Here is an 18,309-nt window from a genome sequence, read left to right as displayed (position 1 = left end):
AAAAAATCGCGTTTTTTGCAATATTTGAGAAGCTCTAGCAAAGAAACAAGGGGTGGTAAAACCTCCCACTTAGGCTTAGATTAAAGCAAATCTGGAGCTCATGGAAACTTTATACTTACGGATTCGTAATCAGCACAAAAAGTCTATCAAAAACAGCTTTATCATTTGCCGCATCAAAATGGGTGTTGCCCTGTGTTACCGACACTCATTATATAAGAGGTGATCTCGCGAACGGCTGTACCGAAATTTGGCCACCTAATGTAGACTTTCGATATATTAAGGGAGAGTGGCATCACCCATACATATCGAATTTTTCATAGCGTATATCTCTGGATATATTTGCAGTAGTGTCCTGGAAATTGGAATAGAGATTTTGGGGCTACTGGAAAAGGGGGCGTGGCGCTTTCCAAATATATGTATACAGTTTGTTTTTTCATAATAAATTTTTTTGTTAATATTTCATAGAAATATAGTTCATTTTGCATCAATTGACACCAAATTTTGGGTATGCAGTTTTGTCGTTCACTCAATTTCAGTATCATAAAGTGCAAGTTTTAACTGGCAATATAAGTTACCGTTGATTTTTGACAATTTTTTTCGCTGATGATGTTGCGCATTTTCTCCGTATAACGAATGCGTGATAGTTTTTTTTTTTTTGTATGGGCAAAAATGCCGAAGGGTGTCAGTATGTAAAAGGCTTTTTTTGGTGGGTGGACACCTCCTAAACGACCGAAACGATTTTAATGACATTTTTTATGTGTTTGAGTAGGTCCCTATAGGTGTTCTGCACAAAAAAACAAAAACTTTTAACCGAGTTTACATTTCCGGTGTCAAAATGCTAATTTTAAACCATTTTCCAATAATTCCCCAGGAGTCGGTGGAGGGTTTCGAAGGGTCATAAGTGACCTTTTCCAAATTGGGAGCTGTGCTCTTTCTAGTGGGTTGGATATCAAGAGCCACACCCTCTCCCTTTCCGCCCACTAACCCAAAAACAGTGGGAAAATAACTAAACATTCCCCCAACTGTGTGTATGTACAATCAGCAAATTAATATTTAAACGAATTTCGTGACTTTTATTTAATATATTGATAACATTTTTATTTTGTCATAGCTTGTACGGCCCTGTTTTCAAAATCTTGGGCTGTTTGCGAAAATGTATCAAGCAGTTTAAGCAAAACTAGAGTGCCAGCCACTGTCGAAACTCGAACGTTCTTCTAGTTTTTAAGACCCTTGGAGAGGTTTTCTAACTTAGCCCGTCTTTTAACTTATAATGCACAAATTACTTGCCGGAAAATCTCCTGCTTTCGAACTAAACCTTAACTTAAATTTTTTATATCTTTGAAGGTCGTTGGCAGGACTTGGAATATAACCAATACATTCCAGTTTGTCGATAAATTTCGATAATTTGATACATATCGATAATTCAATGAATTTCAAGAACACTAAAATCCCTAAACACAACAATAAATATCGATAACTTGATGAATTTCATTAACTTGATAAATTTCGCTAACTCATACATTTTTATAGCTCGATATCTATCCGCAAATTTCGACAACTAATTTCCTGTGTCTATAAATTTCGACAACTTAATTAACATTGGTCAATTTCAATAATTTTACACGTTGGTTTAACTCTATGAAATATGGGTAACTCGATAAATTTCGATAACTGTAAACTTTGATGACTCCATAAATTTCGGTAACTAAATTTTTTATAGCAGAATTTATTTCAATACCTATTGAAAAAAAGTGCACCTGGGCCACATTGAAGAAGTGGAACTTACGTTACTTATTTAGAAATTGTGAATAAAAGGACAGGGTAGTTAATATAATTTTATAAGCTCGAGGTTATATTTTATCTTTTTTTTTATCTTTATCCCTACCCAGACCTGTCGAGAGGGTAAGAATGGGGGAATCCTCACCGGGCCCAGGCTTTTTAAGGGGCCTGAAATATCAGAGCCATAGCTTGTTAGTATTTTACAATTTAATTTTGAAAGAAAACAATGCGCATGCTTTCAGTAACCATGTTAATCGATACAGAAACAAATATTTTTCCATGTAATGCGATATCATTTGATGTCAAATCATGTGATATCATGTTATATGATGTTATATCATGTGAAGTCATGTCATACCATATGATGTCATATCATGTGATGTCATGCCATGTGATATCATATTATGTAATGTCATGTCATGTGATGCCATATCAGATCATATGATGTGATATGATATCATATAATGTGATCACATATCATGTGTCGAATTTTAAATCGATAACGCTGTCGATAACTTTGTCGATAAAAATACCAATAAAAATCTTAACAAATATATCGCAAAATATATCGATTCCAAGTCGATTTATTTATTGTTAAATATATCGATAACATTATCGACAACAATATCGATTATTACACCGATAACAATATTTATAACATTATCGATAAGAATATCGATTATTTTATCGATAACAATATCGGTTGTATTGATAGAAGTATCCATTATTATATCGATAACAATATCGATTATTATATCGATAGCAATATCGATATCAATTTGCATCCTAATATTTTTCTTCATATTTATCTTTAATTTTGCATATTCCCCTTCACCTTTACCTTATAGTGTTTAAATTAACCTTGATCGTCATTTTATCCTTTATCTTTACGCATATTTGTTTTAGTTTTTATTTTTACCTTTACCTTTAACCTTTTCTTCGTCTATGTACGAACTAAGCTTTACTTTCCTTCCTGTATTTAGCTTAATATCAGTCCTATTCTTAAGCCCCTTATTAGCATGTTTTTGGTTAATTAATAGCACATATATTAGAAGAATTGTTTCCGTGACAACTATTTCCGTGTGCATCATTGCCCATTTACTCCCAACCAGTGTTGCCATTTTAGCCGTTTTCCGGCTAGATTTAGCCGGTTGCGATAGCAAACTGCCGGAGAAATTTCGATTTAGCCGGCAGCCGATTTGTTAGCCGTTTTGCAGAAAAAAATTAGCCGTTTTTAGCCGATTTTGCTATTTGCCTTGTTTTCTTAAATTTCAAATATGTATATATGTTTCCATTTTTGACTAAGCGACCCAAAATCAGTTAGAACAGGCTACTAGTCTTATCGTGGAGAAAATTTTCATGTCAGGCAGGGCTGTATGAAATTAGGCCGATTTCGCTTATTTTTATTATAAACGAAGAAGGGATTTTCTTTATAAAATATTTGTTATAAATGTCTTAATTTTAAGGGTGAAGTTTTATTCGTAAACTTAGAAAATAAGAAGTCGTTTCACTGTTAAGACACTTAAGATGCGTTTGTGTTTGGATATAGTGCCAACAAACAGAATAAATATTACATGTAGATATTGTCTTCCCAGATAGCGCATATTCAATTCTGCCTAAATTACAAAACATAATTTTTGCCCACTCCCAAAGGTTTAAGGTAAGGGAAAAATTGATATTTTCAAGCACTATGTACACATATATATTTTTTTAACAAACTTTTTGCTGAGAACTTATTTAAATTCCAAAAACCGAATGCCAACTTGAATTAAGGGAACCAACACTGAAACAACTGAGTCAAAATGAAAATAAAAGAGCACAAATTTCTAAGTAAAGCAAAACTCTCTGGGAATCCTACGAGTCATCTGCCGGTCATATCTTTTGTGTAACCGTGATTTTACATCCCTTGTCAACATATGGCCTCGGTCGTTGTTTTACTGCCTTAAAATTGAAGGGACATTTTTACAGCGTTTTTTATGTGTATTGGTTTCTATTTGAGTGTATTGAGAATCGGTCAGTCTGAAAAGGCCTTGCAGGGAAGACGATAGGTTTGTTCGTGGAAAATCCAGCGAGAATTATCACTCAAAATATCAGATAGTAAGAAAAAATGCTCCCAAATTCTCTCTCATGTAGAGAAACTTGCAATTTTCTGTACAAACGCAAATTTGCAAGTTTTTCTGACAGCTAGTGTCCACGGTTGCATTTTAAACAAAAGAAATTTGTATACAATTTTTAAAATTCTTTCAGTCCGACTTTCTTCAACATACGTTTCAATTTCTCTGTCAGGTTTACTATATCGAGTCTGGTTGAGATTGCATTCCGATTAAGAGTGCAGTTTTTTTTTTGCCGAGTACCTTTCAAATCATTGGAATCAACTAAATTAATTAAGTAAGCAAGTATTAACTTACATTTTTCATTTTAAAATCGCTCCAGTTTGCAAATTGTTAAATTTAACGAACTTGTTTATTCAAATTATCGTCGACAAAAAATCCAACCATGTGCCACAATCATATGTTTTTCCTAATTGCAAATTCTTCCTGGCGAAATTTTTTCCGGCTCGAATTTGTAACTTCTCTCCAAGAAATAGTCTTTTTACTCGTGATTTATTTAAATAAAACATGTGAAATTAAGTTGAAACATTTTAGCCGTTTTTAGCCGGTTTTATTTGCCAATTTAGCCGGTTCGTCCAAAAAGTTCTGGCAACACTGCTCCCAACCAACGAATCGCCGCTAAAGAAGTTTCACTTCAAAAATACAATACATTTGCTTACCCTTTCAGTTAACTCTTATGTATTTCTCACTGTCTCCATTTTCGTCTTTGTCTTCACTTTTGCCTTCTCTTTCTTGTCTTCATCGTTATCATTTATTTCGGCATCTTCCTATTTATCTTTATTTCAAACCTTAATTTCAAATGCGAAGTGAAACAACATGCGAAACATCCCTGCAGTGAAAAATTATCAATTGTTAAAACTAACCAACTTATAGTTAGCTTTTTGGCGAGATTTCGATTAATACCTCACTTTTAATTAGCTATGACAAAACCAACTTAAAGTGAATTGTAAAGTCGTGCAGGAGTCATGCAGACGCAATCGGGAGTTGGTTTTCTTTACAAGTTTCTATTAAATATCCTCATACAAAAATTACTTTCAATACACTTTTTTTCTGAACTTCGCAGATTCATTTTCATATTCAGGACAAATAAAAGGAAGATCGAAATTTTATACTATCATTTTGAAGTTATGTCTGACGGTGTTCGAATATGGGGCCACCCAGAGCAGAATATGTAAACAAATATGAAATGTAATAAAATAAAGTAAATAAATAAGTAAATAAAAAAGTAAAAAAACAAAAAAATATTTTGTTTTTCTTATTGATATTTTATGTCCAAAAGTAGTTAGTTACAAGTTAGTTGACATGTAATGCAGAGGTATCCAGGTCTGACTTTTTTGCGGCCATCGCCCCAGAAAAGTAGTTAGCTTTTTTCGAACAAAATACACAGTTAATAGTTAGCACTAGTGTTCGCGTAAACAGACTAAAGTTAGGTATAAGCTAACGTCACTCCCTGCAGGGATATTAAATTGAACATGTTGCAGCAACACCTATACACAAATACGGAAATGTTTAAACGACGGTTTTGACCAATTTTGAAACGATAAAAACTCTGCTCATCTACGAAAAAATGTCTTTCCAATGGTGTTCTTGGTTTTGAAATCGGTTCGGTAGAATCGCCAAACGAACGGAGACAAAATTTATGTTAGCGTATTAATATATAGATATTTCGCCTTCTTTGGAAAAACATGAACACATTGCGGATCAGCTATCTGCGTAAGTGATTTCAACGCCTGTACAACAGTTTATTGGGTCCGGAATACCAGTTCGTGTAATTAATTAACGGAGAGCCACAGAATCATTTGAATGGATGTGAAACGTTTGTTGCAGTTGCCGCACCTTACAAATATTGTCGCACCAAACCCTCCTTGTTGTCCTGGGGCACCTTCTTGAATTTATGCACTAAGTAGTTTTTACAAATTTACAAATGGTTTAAGTAAATGAACAAGACTTCACCTCCGCTCCGTTCGGTTTATACATAATTACACTGAGGAACGCCTCCTCAATCTGTTTCACTTTCTATAAAATATACAAATAAACACAGTTGTAAACGTAGTTTTACTAAGAACATGGTGTACCTTCCAGGAATCAGCTAACTGGCTCTAATATTTCTGTGTCCAGTTTTAATTTCGCAATAGCATAAAATTTTGGTTGAATCAAATACATATGTCAATTATTTTATATCAAAAGCCATACAACTTAGCACGTTTTCCTAGCCTAACTTAAAACTTATTTACATACATTGGACCAGTTATTATTGACAGTTTATTCTCACCGCTCTCAGTTGTCAACTCTGCTATGACGTCATGCCAAAATTACTCGGACTAATTCTGCTGCAATGGGCGCAATCTTGTATTCTATCATTCAGGTGAAGTAACCCCCCTGTCTCGACATGTGAACGCCGATCTCATAAGATATGTATATTGGAAATGGAGACCGCTCATCGCAGATCTCATGCAATAAATAGCAGAGCTCATCGTATGAGAATTATTGCATGCAATGAACTGTCAAAAAGCGTATTTGTCGGTTGGTTTTTGCGCTAAACTTGGATGAAAATGTTTTTTATGCAACAACAAGTAAGAAAGTCTAAGCTCGGACGGAGCCGAACATTAAATACCCGGCGCAAGTATTAAATATATGTTTTTCAAGCTATCGCTACATGGTAAGCCGGGGTGTATCAATTTTGAGTAAATTAGCGTCCTTAAATTTCGAAATATTGATGTTTCAAGCATTTCTGAAATTTACCGTTATATGAAAAGCGGCCTCAATTTTAGTCCGATTTCAATAATTTGCAACGTTTTTCTTTTATGTGGCAAGCACAATAACCATACCGAGTTTGGTACAAATCGGTACAACGGTTACCGAGATACATATATGTGATCATAAGTGGGCGGTGCCACGCCCATTTTCCAAAATTCCAAATTTCCAAATCATTAACGTATTTCTTGGTAAAGAATTGTTGCAAGCATCAATTTTAAATAAATTAGCTTTAATGTTTACTGATTTATCGAAGATTTCGTATTTCTCAAAATTACCGTTATATGGGATGTTATTGTGGTTATTGTCCAATTTTTAAAATTTTCGGCCATTCGGTATGCTGTAGCAAGGCTAACAACTGTGCCAAGTTTGGAAGAAATTTGACTAACGGTACCAAGATATACACATCCATGGTTGCCACTCGCCAACATTTTTTTCTACCAGAATCTCTTAAGAAAAGTTACCAAAAGTTACCAAATCTTCACTACCAAAATCTTCACTTCTTCACTGAGAAAAAATATACTACATATATATCATAACAAATATGTGTATACTTACAGCCCAATTCTGTGCACTTAATAAATTCAATATTTTTATAATTTGTAAATTTTTGGTTATTTATCAAGAACTCCCAGTTATAGTACAGAATTTTAAATCTATTTTCTTGATAAATTATCAAGATTGAAAATGCTATTGACAATTATAATAATTTTTTTTATTAGAAAATATTTTTGTATTAATTAATTACTGCATGTGCCGTTATTCTCATTTTCGTTGTTGGTGTTCCGACAGGGTAGGAATATGTTGTAATGTGGAACGATTTTCCATCATCCCTTGTCAAATTTGGTTTGGAGACAAGGATTCGGCGTTGTGCCATTTTCGGTGTAATTTTTCGTTCGGAATGTGCCGATACTTGGACCTGCGGCTCACGGAAAGCTCACAAAAAAAAGTGGCGGGGGCTTTTACCGTCCGTTTGACTCGATGATTCGATTTTTCATAATTTACTGTACGTCGAAATATATGTCGGTAGGTGTCGAAATACATGTCGGTAGGTGGGTCTGGTAAAAAGCAAGCGACATTTCTTTTGCCGGAATAATCAAAACGATTTATGGAACTTACCAAAAATTGCCAGATGGCCAGTATTAAAATGTGAGAGGGTAGAATTCAAAATTCATGGCAAAAATTCGAAAGTTGTTTTAGAAGTGCAGCCCTTGGTGCTGCCACTGTAATTCACATATTTCCAGTATTCGAATATGAGATGACTCTAATTTAATCGAAATAATGTTATTGAGCTTTGTACTACGATTTGTTTGTTAGGAAAAATGGAAACAACAATGCTTAAGCGGTAGAAGTTATAGCAACTATTTCGGGGATCACCACATCTCATCAGACTTCTTTTTTTCTAGACTTTCAGCAGGGATCAAACCCGCGTCATCGATGTGCAAAATCAGAAGTGCTAACCACTGAGCTATGCACACCCCGTAAGCTTTTGTTGCTAATTATTCAACCTACTACTATCAAGTGCAGCTGATTCACCGCTATTAAGAAGTCGAAGTAATTTTGTAGAAGTGTCAGTAGTGCTGCCACTGAAAGTCGAAGGGTTTTTATAATTACGCACATTCAAGACATAATTCATTTCTTTCTAGTAATGCAAATAGATGTTTAGTTGCAAAAGTTACCAAAATGAAGTAAAAGTTACCAAGTTACCAAACCATTTAAAAGTTACCAATTTTGGTAGAAAGTTACCAATTGTGGCAACCATGTACACATCAAACCATAAGTGGGCGTGGCTACGCCCATTTTCCAAAAAATTATAATATTTTTATTTTTCGTCTAAAAATTATTGTAAATATCAATTTTTAGTGATTAATCTTCAGTAGTTATTAAAATATCGCAGTTTTCGTATTTCCGAAAATTACCGATATATGGGAGGTAGGCGTGGTTATTATCCATCCGTCGAACGCCCGAACGAAGTGCACGTACAAAGTTTCGTTAAGATATCTCAATTTTTACTCGAGTTATCGTGTGCACAGACGGACGGACGGACAGACAGTCACCGCTTGATCGATTTCTCTTTTCATTCTGACCATTTATGTATACATTTGTCTATATCTATCTCGATTCGTTTTGCCTGTTACAAACAACCGTTATGTGAAAAAAGTTATAATAGCCTTGTGCACAAGTGGTCTTGGGTATAAAAATGCTTAAAAGAATGTGAAATAAACTATTTTTGTGATACAGGCATTCGATTTTCGATCTTCGCTGGTTGTCGAAGATCGAAGGTCGAATGTGAAATTCGTATTAGGAGCTATGCAACCGTGTCCAAACTTTCTCTCGATGGTGTAGCGAAGTGTGAGGAAATTTTTAAAAATGTATGATTTTGCGTTTGTTTTCTTACTTTTCGGTGGCTTGACACTAATTTTCAACAATTTTTATTAATTCCATGCAGGTATAACCTCATGAATATTAAATACCATCACGAAAGGCTGGTTGCATTTATGAAAGAAAATCTCAATACTCAGTTGACTTGATCTCTGAGAGCAAAACCGCAGAACTCTTGATAGTTTTAAAATATTTAAATTAAATAGATTTGGCTCGAGTAAATTGCAGGTTGCCGCAGGTTTTGTATAGGGCACAACAGGTCTGCCAATGCCTCTTTAGACAGTCGGAAGTTTTTAATAAATCTATAGACAAATTTCCTAAATATATTCGAAAGGCTACACTTCACTCTGTTAAACCTTTTCTACTCCTGGCCAGTTCCATCCTCCGCCGATTCGTCGAACCATAATTCTGTGGACTCATTTTCACCAAGTTTTTACAAACTCGCTTTCTTTTTTAACTCATTTTAATTTGCATAAATTTATATACATATAAGCACACTATTTAGTTTGGAAAGCTGCTCAGCTGTCAAAAATATACTATTGTAAACAACCTAAACGAGCGAAATTCACAATAACGCTATTCTTCGTCGAATGAGCGTCATAGTTTCATATGTAAATTCGTTCGATCAGCACTTTCGACTACAGTCGAAGATCGAATGTAACTCCTAATAGAAGTGCTCTCTCACTAGTTTTTTCATTGAAATTTTATGCAATGAAATGCCCACGTATAAAAATTTCTCTACGATAACTGTTCCGCATGATATCAAATTGACAGTTCGCATGAGATGGCTGATCACGAATGGAGACGCGGGGTAATAAGTAGACATTTTTAAAACTATCGTTTTTAAATCTTTGGCTCATAATTTTTGTACATAATATTAGATTTTCACTGCACTGAAATCTTTGCAAAATCTTATATTCCTGCGAGGTACAACAAAAGACTATTTCTCAGAAATCTTTTATGAGCAAATTTTTTTCTTAAATGAGAGAGAAAGTTTTCTTGTAATCTTTTCCAATGAATTATCTGTGTTAAATACCATTTATCATTAAACATATAGTTTGGAGTTTAGGATTCCCAGATAGTATTTAACGTATGACATAAAAAAAAATTTAGTAGGTACTAAGATACTTTAGTTCCGATATTTTTCAAGTACTACTTCCAAGTATCGATACCTGCATGGTATCGTTTTATCGCTAGCGCCAAATGCAACTAAACTTATTAGTCAATATTACGCCGATTCTGGTATTTTCTTGGAATTGTACCATTCTTAGATAGGAGAGTTGAGTAAATGGTGGAACATTTTGCATTTATGACTTTTACTTTTCCCTCTCCGAACCCAACAGTTTTTTTATCAACTGTCACCATGACTTTTTTCCACCTACCTGCATATAGTCAAAACACCTGTGCGCCGAAAATGCGTCAAAATTAAAAATTCCATTTGCTCGGCGCTTGCGCTACATTATTGTGGGATGCTTCATACACATTGCATGGACATGAAAATGTTTGGCTGTTCTTTGTCGCTTAACGCTCCAATTTAGGGATGGCTTTACGAGTACTAAAGCTTTTATTTGCTGGTATCCGTAATCATCCTCAACACAATTGAGGCTTCGGAGTCAATCTTTGTAGTCCCCTTCATTTTTGAAAATGGAGTCGTCCCTGACTGGTAGTATGGCTGCCGACTATCCTTAGGGGATAAAAATTCTAAATAAGGTGGAATTTTTTTTTTAAATAAATGTAAGGGTAATTCAGTACGTTAGTTTAGGTTAGCTTAGAGTGACTGCCACTGCGCAGACCACCTACCACACGTATCCTGGAATAGCCCAATGTGATATCATTGGCCGAAGCCATTTCCTTCTTTCTCTCCCTTAGCAGTTGAAGCCAGCCAGGGGTGCACCCAGGAATATATAAGGGTTTTTACTTCTAAAAATTCGCTTCAAATAATATGCTCTTTAAAGTACATTTATGCAAGTTTTATGTACAGTATGTAATAAATAAATTAACTTTTTGAAGTTCCATAAATTGCACTTTATTTACATAAAATTAACAAAGAACTCAAACATTTTTAACCGACTTCAAAAAAGGGGGAGGTTGTTAATTCGTCGGAATATTTTTTCTTTTTCTATGTATGCAACCGCATAACTTTTGACCACGTCAACCGATTTCAATATTTTTTTTTTATCGGAAAGATGGTACCTCAAGGATCGTCCCATAATTTGAAAATTACTTGTTTAATATCAAGTTCTATAAACACAAGATGCGCTCACCTTTCAAAAGTAATAAAAAAATGTTAAAAAAGAGTTTCAATGTTCATTTTCCTCGATTTCTGGTTTTCGATGGAGATGGTGATTTTTGACGATTGCCTCATTTTTTTTATATTTCGAATACTGAAAAAATTAACCGAACGGCAACGCTGATAGAACCGAGTGCGTTCTATATAGCACAAAATGTCGAGAACGTTCACCGAGTTCAGGTCGGCTAAATATTCTAAAAATTATTTGTTGAAGAATTGGTTGCGGGTGTTCGCCAGTACGGGACAATGGCAGAGATAATGTTCGGATCTCTCCACATCTTCCTCGTATCTGCAAGTGCGACGAAAATCGTTGGCGGGGTATCCTAACCTTTTTCCATGTGCCCATCAGACAGTGTGTGGTGATTACCACGACTACTACTCTGTGAGAAGACCAGTTCAGCCGAGTGAGAGCTATGGATACTTCACATCAATCTTTGGCCAAATTTTCCTGTCTCGCTGGTCTTTACCTCCCCTATGAGATGGGCCCTTAGGCCTTTCGTACACAAGGCTACGCAAATCATCGATACTAATGTTCTATATCTACGTCGCGAGTATCTTACTGCGCATGATCCGTACGTATGTAACTATACAAACAGGGATATTTCTCCACCAAAGAAACAAATTTAATATTCTCGGCGATCTCGCCCGGCAGGTCGCGCGCAACTGGTCTCGGCGACGAATGAACAAAATGTAGGCGACGCGCGCCTTTATACGAACCTCTATAAATTTGTATTGCGCGTAGTCGCTTGGAGACAGTGATCAGACTTCTACCACATTGTGGTAGATCTGCCACTTTTTTGAGCATATACCACTCAAGGTCTGAAATCTACCACATATTCGCGTTTTTGAGTAGTTTTATTTTTGCTCGACATAATTTTCTTAATTTTAAGAGCAAAAATTGTCCAACACCAAGCACTATGTGGTAACAAGAATGATATAATACAAGATTCCGCATTCCCGGCGACGATGGAATTTCTCAAATAAAAGTAATCAAAGCCGAATGGGGGGATAAAGTAAACTGTAGAATAGTAAATTTTCTCAGTTATCGATTTTTCGACAGGAAACGTGGTTTTATTGTGTTAAATTGCAAAATATTTGATTTATAAAAAGAATTAAAAGCGAAAATGTTAAAAACGGCGATTTTTGTGAAAGTATTAGCAAATTTAAGTGCATCTTAAGTTTCTGAGGCGTGGTTTACTTTTACTTGAGATAAAAAGAAAAGCTGGCAGCATTCCGCAAGGTTGCAGAAATCTCTTAAAATATGTTCGAAAAATATCTTGGTATGGAAGGAACTGTTTTACACTGGCAAGGAAAAATCTTGCACTTTATTATACTAAAATTAAAATTTTTTAGAGTCTAATTAAAAAGTTTCCAATTTAGGTGAAACCTTGCAGAATTTTTTTAATTTTTGTACAAAGTTTGATCCATACCCAGAGATCTACCACATTTTTTTTAAATCTACCACATTTTTTTCCAGATTCTATAACAAAGAATTTTTTTAAAGTCTGCTTGAAGACCAAAATCGTCGAGTATCAAAGATTTGCGTAGCTTTGTGAATAGAGGGGGTTTTATACTTCCTTGTCAAGAGCTCGATTTCGGTCTTGGTAGGATTGACGCTGGGTCTACATTTCTTGGACCAGATGTTTACAAGACTGTGTGAATTTTTGTGCAAAATACTAGGGGCGGTGCTAGGGGGGTTTAAAGTAGAGTTTTCAATATTTTCAAAAGCTTATATTTCGAAAATTATTAACCCGAAATTGTGGATATGGTTGGAAAAGCAAATGAAATACCTTTCATTTAATATACAATTAATACATATTTTGAGAAAAACAAAAAAAAAACGAAATCATGGTCATCTTAAAAAATACGTAACTAACAATATTAAAAGATACATTTTTTATTCCAACTTTCTACTATTTTTTGCTTTGTTCTGATAAGCATATCTTTCAAAATAGTTAATTACGTACTTTTTTACGAAAACCATACATTTCTAGGAGAAATGGCCATAATTTGGTTTTTTAGTTTTTTCAAAACATGTACACATTATATGTATTTATCAAATGAAAGGCATTTCAATTGCCTTTCCAATCATATCGGTTCAACCATTTTCGAAATATAAGCTTTTGAAAATATTGAAAATGCTACTTTTACCGCCTCCTAGCACCGACCCTTCTAATTTGCACCAAAAAAATGTATACCATTAAAATCAAGAAAAACTGGTGAGTCACGCCCACTTTTTTCTAGCTCAACGAGTGCAATGATAAAAATTAATTAAAACTTCTAAAAAAGTATTGTTCGCATAATCGCTCGCCCAAATATATTTAACAATTCAATTTAAGTTGAAAAGTATGCTCTAAAAAAATTTAAATTGTTCCTATTCACTGCATTACCGACACTTTCCCAGTGATTAAGGATTTTTTCTATTTAAGTAGAAATTTAGACGTACTCGCACAGAGGCCTTAGTACCAAACTCGTACTTTAAATACCAAAGAATTGAGGTGTGCCCATCACTGGTTAAAACGTAAGGGATTAATTTTGTCCACCTATATTGCCGATCTATCCCACTATGCGGCGGTTGCGTTGATTTGCAGCGACCGTTTTCGGCAAAGAAAAAAGTGCCTTCCACCAAGGCAATGCACCGTTGCACACATGCAATGGCAAAATCGCAGTAATTGGGTTACGAATACATTCTTCATCCAGTATATTTTTTCCTAAAGAGATTTGGGTACAATCACTGACGCAAACGCCTATTCGAGTAATTTGAAGGATTTCTATTGCTTGAAAGGGACATAAAATTGGAGCGCTGGATAAAATTTATCAAGCACAACATGTTGAGAAATGACAGGTTTTTTCCGAAATTCTTTGATTCAAAATTTCACTGATTTATGAAATTACCCATCTACATTGATACGCTTCTCACGACAGGTCCTGCTTATCGTTAAGACCTGATGACGCGAGTCTCTCGAACACGAAGGCTGTTTCTCTCGGTGAGCTGCACTTATGGTCAACAATTTATGAAGCAGTGAACTTCGTGACAAATGCCAATAATATTGCTTTCAGGGCCTCCTGCCCAAGCACCCTCCCGAAGGGAAAAAGAAACTCTAGTGTTGGAATTCTGCGATTTCAGCACTGAGGAAAAACAGCAATCAAGCCAAGTGAATAGGTCTTTGATAACCCTACAAGGATGCACTCAAATTTTCAATCAGGCCATAAAAAGGGCAAAACGCGAATCTTGTCAAACATTCTGCAACAACATATAAGAGGGCTCTGAAGCCAACAGGCTGAGCAAAGTTCTATTGAAACCTTCTTCAAGTATGAACTCTATCAAGAAGACTAACGGTGACTGGACTTTATCATGTAACGAAATGCTGGAGATCCTTATGAGCACTCACTTCCCGTGTTTCTCTGACGACACCTCCGGCACTTCGCCCGGCCCTGGGATCCACTCATCCCTAGGTGATATCTTAAGGAACGTCGTAAGTTATGAGAGGGTGAAATGGGCTATAATGCCCTTCCAGCCCCACAAATCGCCGGGACTTGACGAAATCTTTACCGCCCACCTACACGAAGCTAAGGACATACTGTGCCCTCTTCTCTCTCAGATTTTAACAGCCTGCCTAACCCTAACTCACATACCATACGGGTGGACAAAGGCGAAGGTCGTTTTCTTACCAAAAGGAGGCAGGCCCGCTCATGTGATTCCGAATGCCTATAAGCCTCATCCATTCTTTCTTAAAACTAGAGAGGCTCATTGGCAAATATAATCGACGGAATATAGAAAATGACAACTTCTCCTCGAACAAGCATGCATATTCCAAGGAAAAATTCGTGGAGGCAGAACTCCACGAAATCGAATCGACGATTAAAAAAGGATTGGCCATAATCGATATCGAGGTGTTGTCAACAACGTCTATCCGAAGTCTCTTGTTAAATCCCTCCTTATGGTGGGAGTGCAACGGGGCCTGGTGGATTTTGTTGGGCGCCTTCCAGAATAGAGAACTATTCTATCAGAACTGGGGACGGCTCTATTACAAAGCATGTGACCAGAGGCACTCCACAACGAGCTGCTAAATAACTAGACAAAAAGCACTTAGGTATTTAGGAGTGTGCTAAATACTTAAGTAAAAAATACTAAGGTATTTAGGAGCTGTTGGATATTAAAGAAAAAAAAACAACTTGGGTATTTACGAGCTGCAAGATAGTAAAGTACAAACAATTAAGGTATTTAGCAGGCGCTGAATACTCTGGTCCAAATTACTCAGGTACTTTGGAGATGCAAAATACTTTCACTAAAGTACCAAGGTATTTAGTCTCGATGGCTAAATACTTTCAAACTAAATACTTTGACTTAAAAAATTAACACCTCACCTTACAATCACCTCAACCAACCTTACCACAACTCACTTCAGCTCACCACATCTCACTTAAACTCCTAAATTCACGAAACCTTAAACACAGCTGAACTCATCACAACCAAGGCTGCCAACTTGGCTCAAACCGTGTCAATTTTAGCTCTATTTTACTTCAAATGGCACTAAATTTTTTAATTTGGCACAACCTGCCAAAATGGCATTTTTGAAAAATAATAATATTTCAATACATTGTTGTGAAATTCTTTGCGTGTGCTTCTTTTTCTGAACAACAATTTCCTAATATCTATAGTGTATACAATTAATTTATCTTACTTTGGCATTGGACCTTTGTTTTAGGAATGTGTTTCCAATTTTAAGGCTAAATAGGAAGAATTACAAAGAAATGCACCTTATTTGGCACTTCATACCTAAGTATAATTGGCAGCCCTGATCACAACCGTTTCATCGCACTTCACCTAAACTCACCCCACCTCAATTTGGGAACTATTTCGGGACTTAAGATGTTCTCGGGACTTTATCAGGATTTTAGGGATTCTCGGGACCATTTCGGGATACCCGAGACCACTTCTAGATTCCCGGGACTATTTCGTCATTTTAGGACCTATTTCGGAATTTTTGTTATATTTATCGATTTTGATATCGATAAATGTATTGATATTTCAATGGATATGTACATATATCGGTATTTTTTTATCGATATATTTATCAATATTTGTATAGATATTTGCATCGATATATTTATCGATCTTTTAATCGATATCTTTATCGATACTTTTATTGTTATATCTACCGATATATTTTTCAATACGATTATCGATATCGTGACTAATATCGGGATTTTCGAGACTACTTCGGAGTTTTTGGCATTCTTGCGACTAATATGTACATCGGGATTTTTGGGACTTTCGGGATTTTCGAAACGACTTCGGAATTTTCGAGACTTTTGGCATTCCCGGGACTATTTCGGGATTTTCGAGATTTCGTCGGAGTTTTCGGAAATATTTCAGGATTTCGAAATTCTAGGGACTATTTCGGAACTATTTCAAGGTTATTTCTAGATTTCTAGAATTTTTGGGGTTCTCGGGACAGTTTCCAGATTTTCGTGGCTGCTTAGACATTTCTAAGAATTTCGGGTTTTTAGAGACTTGAGGAAGTTCGGGTATTTAAAAGGTATTTGTTTTTAGAGGTTTGTAGCCAATGTTCGAGCTTTCAAATAACCCAAAAAGTACCTATTTCAAAAATTGGAGGGTAATGTAAAATACATATATGGTTCGGATAATGTGATATACTTTCGGTGACCATTCGTACCGATTTTTACGGGACAGTACCGATTTTGAGAAAATTGTCCCGGTGAATATTTTTTAAAAGTCGGGACGTATAAGTGTCCCGATTTTACATATTTGTACCGAATAAATCCCCATTTTCGGGGTTTTCTTTATTTAATTTAATATGAGTCTCCTTGAACTCTGGCCGAAAAGCCATTTTTCTGACGAACAAAGGAGCACTTTTGTTAACACAAACAACATAGAATATAAGGGAACTATGAACATAGCCAGCATCCTTATTTTCTAAGACCTTTGGTTATGTTTTGTTCTGTCAAACTAGTACTCTCGCTATATTACAGTCTATGATTCTGCAAAATTTTTTTTTAGGTTTTTATAATATATTATTTGTTAAGTTTGTTGACTTCTTTAATCAACCTATACAAACTTGAATTTAGTGAAATAAAAAAAAAAATATGAAAAATATAAGCTGTGTATACATTTTTGCGATCGTGTTTTCAAGTTTTTTCTCATTGTTTTGTTCAAAATAAAACTGCCATAAAAGATGTTATGTCTTTTTTTCTAAAAACATCGATGCTTTAGAAATGTCCCGAATATTTTCCACAGAAATCTAGTCACCGTAGGCATACAGCGGCCAACTGATAGCGTTTATGTATGCCTATTGTCCGTGCCGCCCAAAGAGTCGCAATGGCCGAGTGGTCAAAGCATTAGGCTGGCGGTCGAGAGGGTCCGGGTTTGAGGCCTCCTCGGGCGTAGGTTTTTCTATTATTTTCGACTTTTCCGTTATTCCGTTCGACTTTTTTGTTGTTCCATTCCATGCGCTCAATGTGCTTTGATATTTTGAGCCGAATGAACGCAAATTTTCAACATATCGTTAATATAGTATGGAAATCGCGTATTTCACATTGTCGCTGAAATGTAAAAAAGTAACAACTAACAAATATTTTTATTGCATAAAACGATGTGGGGACTTATGATTCGATGAAATTCATCATAATCAATCAAAAATTGAATTTTGGATTTTTTGTTAGTTGCGGCTTTTTGTATTTCAGCGACGATGTGAGTTACGCCCTTTCCATACTATACTAACGATATATTGCATGCCAAGTCCCACTCCTCAATAGATATTAAATTCGCCTTGAATTAATTCTTATTTGGTTTGTGAACTTGGCTGTTAAGTTGTTGTTGTTGTTTTCGAGCGGAAAGACTAATAAAAGGAAACACGGAATTTAATTATAATAAGTTTTATGAGAAAACAAATAATTACACTTATCTAAGAAATAGTAGAAAAAACCAACTGTTTTTTTTCAACAGACCTTTGACAAATAATATTCGTT

At 35.4% G+C, this 18,309-nt stretch overlaps 1 protein-coding gene across 1 annotated transcript in view; it reads left to right on the top strand.

Moving 5' to 3' along the window:
- LOC118734080 (GAS2-like protein pickled eggs) overlaps positions 1 to 18,309 on the top strand; it is a 115,495-nt gene that overhangs the window by 65,032 nt on the left and 32,154 nt on the right. The window lies entirely within an intron of this gene.

The sequence above is a fragment of the Rhagoletis pomonella genome, unplaced genomic scaffold, assembly GCF_013731165.1.
Source record: "Rhagoletis pomonella isolate Grant_MI unplaced genomic scaffold, Rhpom_1.0 Rhpom_scaffold_00002, whole genome shotgun sequence".
In the NCBI taxonomy this organism is placed as follows: Eukaryota; Metazoa; Arthropoda; class Insecta; order Diptera; family Tephritidae; genus Rhagoletis; species Rhagoletis pomonella.
Note: the sequence above shows the minus strand (reverse complement) of the source record. Positions and strands in the feature narration are given on the sequence as shown.